Consider the following 10,933-nt stretch of genomic DNA (forward strand, 5'->3'; position numbering starts at 1 on the left):
CAGAAGTTCTCTTTTGTGTGTTAAGGGGCCGAAACTGTGGTTGTTGCGTCTTTAATCTGAAATACCTGTGAAGAATAAGAAGGAGGGTTCAGTTGGTTCAAGGAGATGGAACAGGCACAGTCATCACACCGACTCAAGTGTTCGGAGTTTGAACGGCTTACCTCACCCCTTTGTTAATGAAGGAAAAGAAAGTGCTTGTGATCCTGGGAAAGGGTTTGTAGACTCATTTGGCAAGTCAGATGTGGTCATTGCTGAATCGGACTTACTGGTATTCTGTCACCTGTTCCTGTCCTTTTTAAAGTAATGCTTACATATTCCTCATGTACTATGGCTCCTATGATTTTGCACTCGTCGCTATGATATAGACAGTTTTTTCCCCCAAGACCTCTTATACATTTTTGATGATTTCCTGTTTCAGTCTTGAGATATTTAAATTGGTCAGTGCCTAATATTTTCCACTACTGCCCTCAAATGAGTACAGTAATTTCCTGCATATAGGCCGCATTGTGTATAAGCCGCAGGACAGTGTTTTATGCAAGTTAAAAGAAACAAAACCATATTAACTCCATATTAACTGCTCCCCTGTATTAACCTCATAGCTGAAGAAATTTTGCAAAATCAATGTATAAGCCACGGCTAATAGTCGGGAAATTACGGGTATTCTGATAGCATTTTGACATTAAGATGAAAAGGGCTGGAAGTATGACCTCTTCCTATCTATAATGTGCTTTTAGAGGACAGCTGCCTGCTTCTTTAGTCCAGTCTTGACCTCTTCTGGAGGCCCATGTTATCACATTGATAACCAAAGCATAGGAAAAGCTTAATGGTTAAGTGTTGAAGTGTTTGACTGCCCTGAAAGCAATGTTGTTGGTGAAGTCTATGGTTGGCTGTACTGATAGACTGATGGAGGGTAGGAGAGAGAATGGTGAGGAAAACTGAAAGACTGAAAGACAAACCTCTTTGTAGTTTTTATGTGATACCCATGACACTCTCATCACAGCATATAACGCTGTTCTCAGATCTTTGTAGTTTTTATGTGATACCCATGACACTCTCATCACAGCATATAACGCTGTTCTCAGATCAGGCCTGTAGCCTCCTGTCCACGCATTGGTCACGCTCCGGCTCATTTTCCTCCTTTTCTTCCCCCAGAGTCTGTTTGTCTGCCCCCTCAGGAGTCTGTGGGTGTTTGTGTGTGTGTGTGTGTGTGTGTGCGTGTGTGTCACTGTGAAAACACACAGCCCGTGTCCAGTCTTTCAGATCTTCCGGATTACCGCGGTAAATGCTATTGTCAGTCACTCCCTCTTTTTTTCTCCTCTTTTCCTCCCTCCTCCTCCTCCCTCCTTCTTATACCTCCATCCCTCTCCCCCCTTTCTCTCTCTCTCTCTCTCTCTCTCTCTCTCTCTCTCTCACTCTCCCTCGTTCTCTCTCTCTCTCTCTCTCTCTCTCTCATCCCCAACCGCGAGGCCTTATGGGCTCTTTTGTCCCCCTCGTCATTCTCCAGACGGACGCCCCCAGCTCCCTCCCCCTGTACCCCTTTCACCTGGATGGGGAACAGTTGTTCGCCCCCTATCCCATTCCCTCCGGGCCCCAGTGTCCTGTCAGATTCCGACCGGCGGGGTGCCCCATTGTCCCCTTTCAGCGGGGTCACAATGGCCGCCCCGAATGCCAGCGTGTCCATAGCCGGGTTTGGACAATGGCCGGGGTGTGTGTAACGGATCGCGCAGGCTGCTTATTTGGCTTTCGGGGAGTCAATAAAAACGCTGGGAGTTTTTCTTTTTTTCTTTTTTTGAAAAGGTGACCTCTTGCGCCTCCCCAAAACCACCCCCGCCCCTCCCTTACACTTGTTTCTCCTCCTTCCTTTTGTTGCTGTTTACTCCTTCTCACTCAATCACAGATGCAGTTTGGTTACCGATTGACCAGGAGTCTTGAGACTGCCACATCTGTGTGTTTGTGTGTGTTTGTGTGTGTCTGTGTGTGTTTGTGTGGATTCTCTGCTCCTGGCAGGTCTATATTGACTAACTTATGATACTCCTCTCTGTTGTTCTCCATGTTAACAGTGGGACATAGGGAAGAAATAGAAATCATTATGCAAATAAATAATCATCTGACTATCAAACTTATTTTGTGATTATTCCTGATTTGATTTGTGATCAGATTAAACATTGTGTAACAGAAATAACAGTACACATTGTAGACTTTTACTTTGAAAGACATATGCGGGGGCCAGTACTCGAGTCATGCATTCTTGCCCTTCTGCAGCACAGCCTGGAGAGTTCTGGAGTCTTGCTGGGGCCCTTTTGTGTTTCACAAAGGATTTTTTTTCCTCGCAAAATGACATTATCCATGGAGGTGGGGTAATTAACTGACTGTGAATTCTCCCCATTCACCCATTTTCACCTGCCTTGCATGAAGACACCCTTGTTTTGTGCTGGAGGTTGGGAAATGTGATGGTAATTGGATTTTAATATGAATTTGGGCACACAACTGGCCCGTGAACAGTAGCAAAGACATTTTGTAAACAGAACTGATCCAGGCCATATGGGTGCAGATGTAGAGGAGACCTTGGAGTGTTTGCCTCTCCAACTGTGTAAGCAGTGTAAAGTGTTTGAGTGTTTGCTCTGTGCTTTAGGTTTTTAAGTTGAGTGTGTGAGTCAGTCATATAGGGCACTTTTCTAGTGGAGAAACTCATTTGAATGGGATTAAAGTAAATCGTGGAGAGTGCCTTAATCTTATTGTGTGGATTAAAGGGGTATAATCTGATATAACGATGGTCCAGGATTTCTAAAACCTGTCATGCAGTCGAATGAGTGTTGTTTGTGATGTAAAAGGACTTGCAGCTGAACAGCTTATCAACAACTTCTCAATAAAGGAATTAAAGAGTGTAGTATGCTTAGCCATCCACTTAATTACTAGATTACAAAACAACCATTACGGTGGAAGATAACGTAGTTGACCAGCATCTTACCCTGTGCAGCAAAATGCAATTAATGCAAGAATGTTCATCGTTTTTTTCTAGGTTCACAATATTAGGAATTTTGGTGTTTAAATCTGTATGCTGCTGTGTTGATCCTAACTAGTCATAATTAATTCTCCTATGATGCATGATGACCAAGAGAACCAAAGTATGTGAAAGACAAAAGAAAATGATCTAAATTCTAAATCTGAAATTTGAAATAAAATCCCAAATGTGCCAGTTAGTAGTCTTCCACCTGCCGTGGGGTTCTCCTCCCATACCAATAACTATAGGGTGACAGCTGTTGCTTCTGTCTGAGTGAAGCGATTCCCCAGCTCTGATTCATGCTGTGGAGAGCTTTTCATCTGCTTATACTCCACTGGCTATTCATGTGGATATCATCTTCTTTCAACGTGATCTTTACTTCTTGACTTTTAATGTAAAGTGTCACAAGAAGCAGAAGAAGAACAGACTGAAGGGTTTAAAGAAAAGGAAATTAGCAACACCAAAACCGAGTCTGTACAATAATTTGTATTACATCACAAATTATTTTTGGATTTCTCTCATTACATCTGAGTAATGAATATCTGGATACTCTACTGCTGTATGTATTCTTTATGCGGGCTTCCTCTTCTCAATATCACTTGGTTTACTACTATTTAAATGATTGTTTTAATACTTTTAACATAATTCGACTAGTTTTGTCAAATTTAGTTCACAAATAAAACAAAGAAGCTTAGAGATAAATAAACACATCTCTTTCATAGTGAAATTTGTTTCACGCTTTGTTTTCAAAATTCTTGCCTACACACATTACTCTTTCAAATCAGCAGCAATACACGGATGTACTACTTAAAAATAAATAAATTATATATATATATATATATATATATATATAGTCACACAATAATATTTTACTGTAAACTCACATATTACAGTATTATGCAATATGGAATATGGTAAGATAAAACACATAAACGCATTGCCTGTGATGTAGATCAAATATCACACCCAGACCTAGAGGATCTAAAATCTAGTCCATTTATTTGTAGCTAAAAGGAATATTTTTGTTTGACCCCACTTCACTTATTTATATTGAAGTAAACATCCAGACACATTGATATCTGCATGTTTATGGTACTGCTTGTATGACACTGCTATGCCCTACCCACAGAAAACAAAACAAAAGCTTCAGGCGTTTTAATTTACTTCAGTGCATAGTTGGTGCTTTGTTCACTTATTCATATGATGGTTGAGTAAACTGTTTTGACATAAAAAATAAAAAAAAAAACCTTCAAAAGAGAGAGAAGAGTTTGCGAAAACTGTGTTTTTGTAAGACATGTATAATGATTTGCCGATTTGATCTCGCAATTCAGTTCCCAACTGACTTGGAAATGATCATAGTCTGTGTCAACCATGAACTGACCCCTCCTCAAAGTCTCTTCCATTGTTTGCAGAAGAGGCAGGCAGGCAGGCACTTGGTTGTAGGCTACTGTATGTGTGCTGTATTATATAGAGGCCTAGAATGGTCATAGAACTCCTTACTTATGGCAACACAAAAGGTGATGTACTGTATCCCCCATGCAGCCCAAATTCACAATGGCTCTTCCCCCCTTCTCGTCATCCTCCTCTGCCTCTTCCCAATCTCACTCTATCCATATTTGCAAATTTCCTACGACAGTAGTGGGATTACCTGAGATTCTAGCTCAGAATGGTGCTAAATGACAGGACGTTATCTTTTCATGGATGTGTTGGGGATTTGAAATAAATGTGTTCTGTAACTAAATCTCATTGTATCTTTACTTCCACTTGCCATCATTCTATTTTAATTTACTAAGATATCATTAATGTCATCATCCTCATCTCTTAGGCATTCTTTCTTTGTTTTGAACACTGGTGTATCGATCGGCATTCGAACACTTTTTTTGTGACATTAAGCAACAGCTGATCTTCATCCTGGCTGCTACTCTTAGCTGATTTTTATCAGCAGTCCCTGTGTTAGTCAGTCAGTGGTTAATTCTCATTCTCTGTGGCTGTTTAATGGAGGTGCTCCATTACGTGCGCTAGCGTTAACACAGCAGTGTCTGCCTGCAGGGCGAGTAGCCTACAGCCTCTGGGCCTGACAGGATTGGAACCCGTCACAGAGGCCGCAGCTCCCTTTGTGGGAACACAAAAACAAAAGACTAAAAGAGAGGAAGACATGCAAGAAAGAAAGAAAGAAAGAGGGGAGAAAAGGACAAAGACAAGAGAAAGAGAGAGGTCACTTCATTTGTGGTTTTAACAGACTTTCACCTCTTAGGAGTTCAATACCCATTGTATTCTTTAATGTCACAGAGTAGGTTTCGCTTAACTGACTCGCTAATTATGAAGCCTGCCTAGAGTGAAATGTTTGTCAATTTTTAGGGGCACCAGTGACAGCCTCTCTCCGTAACAGACAGTGTCTGCCATCAGTTTCACTAACCCTCAGCCTTGAAGTATGTATAATATTTGAGGAATCCAATTTTTCACCTTGTATTGCAGCAACGCAGCCTAGCCATTAAGGCAAAACAGCAGGACTCCACATGACATCCTTCTCATAACCCCTGTGTGTGTGTGTGTGTGTGTGTGTGTGTGTGTGTGTGTGTGTGTGTGTGTGTGTGTGTGTGTGTGTGTGTGTGTGTGTGTGTGTGTGTGTGTGTGTGTGTGTGTGTGTGTGTGTGTGTGTGTGTGTGTGTGTGTGTGTGTGTGTGTGTCTGTACATCTGTGTGTGTGTGTGTGTGTGTAGTGATAAAGAAGGGATGAGAATAAAGAGAAGTTTCCATGGTGGGGGGGGGGGGGGGCAGGGGGCTCAGGGGTCATGACACAAAGCCTGGGGATGCGGAGGTCGAGGCCCGAGATGGACGGCACATTGGCCCCCGGGCGCTGGTCTGGGTGCTGCCATCAAAACCTGCGTCTCGCAGGCGTCTGTGGACAACAGGTGATCGTGCCAGGCCACAATGGGGTCTTCTCAGCCTTTACATGGGCATTATCCCCCAATAGCAGGGCCCTGACACACATTAACGCGCACAGCTCTGCAGCTAAGGGGACAGCTCAGATGGGGCTTAATTACCAGCCGTTATAAATCTCCTAACATTCTTCAAACAGTCTTCTCGACCCACGTGTCACTGTGGGAACTGGCAGCTGCCTGTTTGTCTGTCACATTTGGAAAATGTGGACACCTTAGGAATGTAGTCTCTGTGAAAGTGTAGTTTGTTTGTTTGAAAGTGGGAATTGAATTATTACTACTTACTATTAATAATACACTACTAAAATTAATATGACACACCAAATATGGTTAATCTGTCACTCTTCTATGTGGGTTGAGTTAGTCGTCACGAGGGATAAAAACTTCACAAAGGTGAGAGGGGGCATTACCTGAAATGTGTGTGTGTGTGTGTGTGTGTGTGTGTCTGTGTGCACTCGTATGTGTTTGTCCGCATCACAGATGGGGCTGGGTGTGTGGGTGTATGAAAGTGTTGACGTGTGTGTGTGTGCGTGTGTGTGAGAGTGTGTTCTGGGGGGTCTATGTTTCCTTTGCCCCAATATTAGCATGGATCAAAGCCTCTGCACAAACAGGAAGGCTCATAATCAAGCTCGTATTGTTTGGAGGCTTTTTATGGCTGGAATAATAAGACATGAAGGCCTTATGGGCTCCTCAGAAGGGTGTGTGTCTATGTGTGTGTGTGTGTGTGTGTGTGTGTGTGTGTGTGTGTGTGTGTGTGTGTGTGCACGCACACACTTTACCTCCACCTCCGGTCTGCTCAGTGCTGTTTTATGGGTAATATATGGAACCTATTAACAGGAGCTCCTTCATTTGCCAGAGATGGAGGTGCTCCCTTTCCTCACTCACTCTATTTTCTATTCTGCTGAGGTGGTGGTGGTAGTGGCTGCTCAGCCTAACAACACCATCCAAACAGACACACACACACACACACACACACACACACACACACACACAGACACACACACACACACAGACACACACACACACACACACACACACACACACACACGCACACACACACCATCCCATCCTGGGAATCAAGGCACGGAAAAGTGAGAGCGCCTTGGCCCATTTGATACATCATTCCAGATTTTTCCCTGCGCTGTGGCTGCTGTGTGCGAGAGCCGATCCGCGGTGGAGGATTGTGGGATTAATTAACCCCTCCTGGGCTCAAAGTCATAAATTCCTCTTTCACTCCCCTCTCCTTTTCTCCCACACTCATTCTCTCTCCCTCTTCTGCCCTTCCCTTTATTCCCTCCGTCTTTATCGTCAAATTAGAGAAGGAGAAGGATTAAGTGAAAGATAGAGAGAGAGGGAGAGAGAGGGAGGGAGAGAGAGAGAGCGGGAGAGAGAGTCATGGCTGAACTATCACCAAAAGATGGCTCTGCTTGTTGTGGCTTTTGTTGCGGCTTATTGGTGTATAACGAGACGCAACACTGATGTTCTCACCACCAGCCTCTGCCAGAGCTCTGGCACTGGACACTTGTGGTGAGTGTGTGTGTGAGCCACACTAATATTAACATTTTCCTGCTCTGAATGGATGCCCCATGCAGGGTTGTTAGGGACTTTACTCAAATATGTATCAACTCAACAAAACACTGGAAAGTTCTCTTTAAACTCTCCATAGTTAGGACGGCCTTTGAGGCCCTGTTCTGCTCTCTCACAATTAAATGACAGTGCTTCGTTTCAGTGTGGAAATAAGCAGTATGAACCTACTACCAGACTCATACTGCAAAGGTTAATCAACAGTTTGTGTGCAATTACTTGTTGGTATGATTTGTCATTTCTGGCCCAGAGTATAGAACACATAGCCTGGCGGGGTAAATTTGAAAGTTTCTCTGCTTGACAGAGAGAGTTTCTGCATCTTCATGCATACAATTCTGAAATAACTCAAGAAGGTTTTTTTATACCAGAAAAAAACCTTTCAATGCTTTATATAACCCCCCAGCCACCCACACACACACACACACACACACACACACACACTCACATTTTCCTCCACCTCCACTGACCCCCCCACTGTGAAATGATCTCTTCAGCTATCCGGAAACATTTCATCCCTCCCTCCCCCCTCCCTCTCCAGCTGAGAGCTTTAATTGAAGCTGGTTCACTTCTCCACCCCCCCCACCCCGCTCTTTATTTTCACAGCCTGTTCTCCATGAGCAGGTATTTCCATCTCATGAATGCAGCATTTCCATATGTGTTGATAGGAGCATTTGGTAAATAGACATGTTATTCATAGTTCTGTTGCAGAAGATGGGCCACAACACTTTTACCCCTAATTGTGTTATGCGTCATTATTTGCCCCAGGATGGGTAATTTGGTAGGAGTATGTATGGGGCTTTTGGTTTTTATTTTGGCTGTTAGCAAAACAGGAGGAGTTTTACTCCAGCTTTTGGGCAAACTTTAACCTGTTCCTACTCGAACAGATGGACCAAGGGAACAATCATCTTCAAACATCTTTCTCTCCCTCTTTTGAAACATACACAAACACACAGGCACACACAAACACACAGGGATGCAGCCAGGTGAGGGTTAACAGCTGTCGTTGTTCTTATGTTTCTGATGTGTGGATATGAACCAAGTCGTGTCTCAAGAACACTAACAAAATGTCTGTTCCACCAAGACATGCACTCTTTAAAAAAAAAGGTTCTTGCTGTGCTATATAGAACCATAGAGGATTTAAGGGGTCCCTTTGTGATTAACTCCTTCAAAATGGTTTAAATAACCATTTAAGGGTGCAATGCAGCATACAATAGAACCATTTGTAGCACTTTTTTTCTAAGAATGTGGAATAATTATAATCTTTTCCATGCAAAGAAATGTTCACCAATAGAGCCTTCTCTAAACTGAAGAGGGTTCTGAAGGGGCATAGCCTTTTCTGATAGCCCACATGCAGGATCTGACTCCTGAACAAATCAAGGTAGTGGTTGATAGACCAGGGAAAGATGGTTTCCAGTGTGAATTGCTGGCTATCTGGGAGGCAGATAACACACTGATGGGCTGTGTTATTATGGGCCATGTGTGTGTGAAAATAACAGAGGGAGAGGGTTGGACTCTTTTCCAGTTGGGGAAGATGTGCCTGTTGCAAATGCTAGCTGTTTGACATGTTATTTTCATTTTTCTGTTGCTGTTTGTTTCTCTCAGGTATGTGCAGGATATGAGGGGCCAAATCTGATCGTCTCTTTTTTGGTTGCCATGGCAGTGTCTTCCCAACAGGAGAGATGCATCTGGTGGCTTAGTGGACCACTGGGGAAATTCCACAATAACAATGGAGCTGTCTTAATACATGTTAAAGCTATGATAAATTATTGATAGACAAAATAATAGAAATGTAATGTAGGATATACATTACGAACTTTTGGCCCACGGTCGATTTTAAAAAACATGTCTCATATTATCTTATTCGTTCACAACGTGCCTCAGAACTCACTTCCAGGCTACACGTTTTCCTTGAACTTTACTCTCCTTTGAAAAGCTTAAGGCATCCCGTGAAGCGTGCACGTTTGTGTGCTTCCACATAATAACTTTAGATAACCTATAGCAGGGCATTTCCGCTGTTGCTCAGGTCGAATTTTGCTGAGAGAAGCTTTGGTTTTTAAAGTGTTTGGTTGAACGTTTGAGTATTGCTTCAAAATGTCAGCGATGCTTAAATAACCAGTCTGACAGTAGGCTAGCATATGGAATTTTAGGGATTTCGTCAACATTCTATTCTATCAACGAAAGGATGGGTATCATTTTGATGAACAGAATAGCCTAACGATGGTTTCCTAATGAGTACAAGTGAAAACTAAAATAAAAGGAAATATAGGCCTAGCCTGAGATACAGGGAAAATAGCCTTTAAACATTGAGCAAAGTGAGGGCATGAACATGCTGCTAAATAATTTCACAGCTATCTTTATCTGATTGTGATGACAAGGGGGGGCTAATTTCACAATTGTTGTAAATGTAGCACCTCTGACATTATAACTCTGAGATGTAAAACTAACAAAAAACACCTAGGCCCTAATTTCCACTGACACGCAACATCAGAAGCCTTCAGTCTTCTTAATTAATTTTGAGGTAAGGTGACGTTTTAGGAATAAGACAATTGTATGGGCCTCTGTTTCATAGCTTTCATAAGTGTTGTTGATAGCCTATATGTGTTTTTAGATGACGAATATAACTGTAGATTTATGAAACTTCAGGAAATGTTAATGGAAAAATAATTGCATTTTTTTAAAAAAATAATAATAATAAAAAACTTTTGCATAATGAAACGGTCACACAAATGCCACAATTGTTCATATATCTATGCTTGTTTAGTCGATCAATATCATGCTAAAGTTGAAGAATATCGTTTTTAGGCATTTCTCCTCTTACTCGGGTAAATGGAGAATTAGGCCTAGGTCCTAGGGTTACATGAAGACTTGACTTTCCAAAAAGCAATTAATGTCGATTGACCATTGTTAACAGCAAATCAGGGGTGTGAACAAAATAGGAAACACACCTGAAATGTGTCATTGTCTACCAGAATAAGACTCATTTGTTGTCGGCCCCATGTAGGCTATAGGCTAAGCCTTTATGTTTTACATGTTTGCGGTCTACAATTAATTACATTGTAGAAATAAATTAAATAAATATGTTGTAGTGGGAAAGGTGAGATATAACGTAACCAAACAAGACATTTCCAAACGTTTAATCGACCAGATTAAATGATCAAAAGCCTGCGCCATCGATGTCGCTGTGGTGAACTTATTCTCCCATAAAGCGTCCTCCAGCAACAAGTAGGCCTATGTCAAAGTTATGTTTGTGTCCATGATTAGGCCTTGGGTCTCTTAGAAGAACAGCGTATTTCGATCAATGTTTGATGGAAAAGGAAAACAAAAGTGTCAACCCACGTTGTCACTTTGCCTTTTCATTTTTAAAATTGGCCTATAGGCTACTTCCTACTTCATTCACAATTCAGAGCTGA

This window comes from Sardina pilchardus, chromosome 23 (genome assembly GCF_963854185.1).
Source record: "Sardina pilchardus chromosome 23, fSarPil1.1, whole genome shotgun sequence".
Classification (NCBI taxonomy): Eukaryota; Metazoa; Chordata; class Actinopteri; order Clupeiformes; family Clupeidae; genus Sardina; species Sardina pilchardus.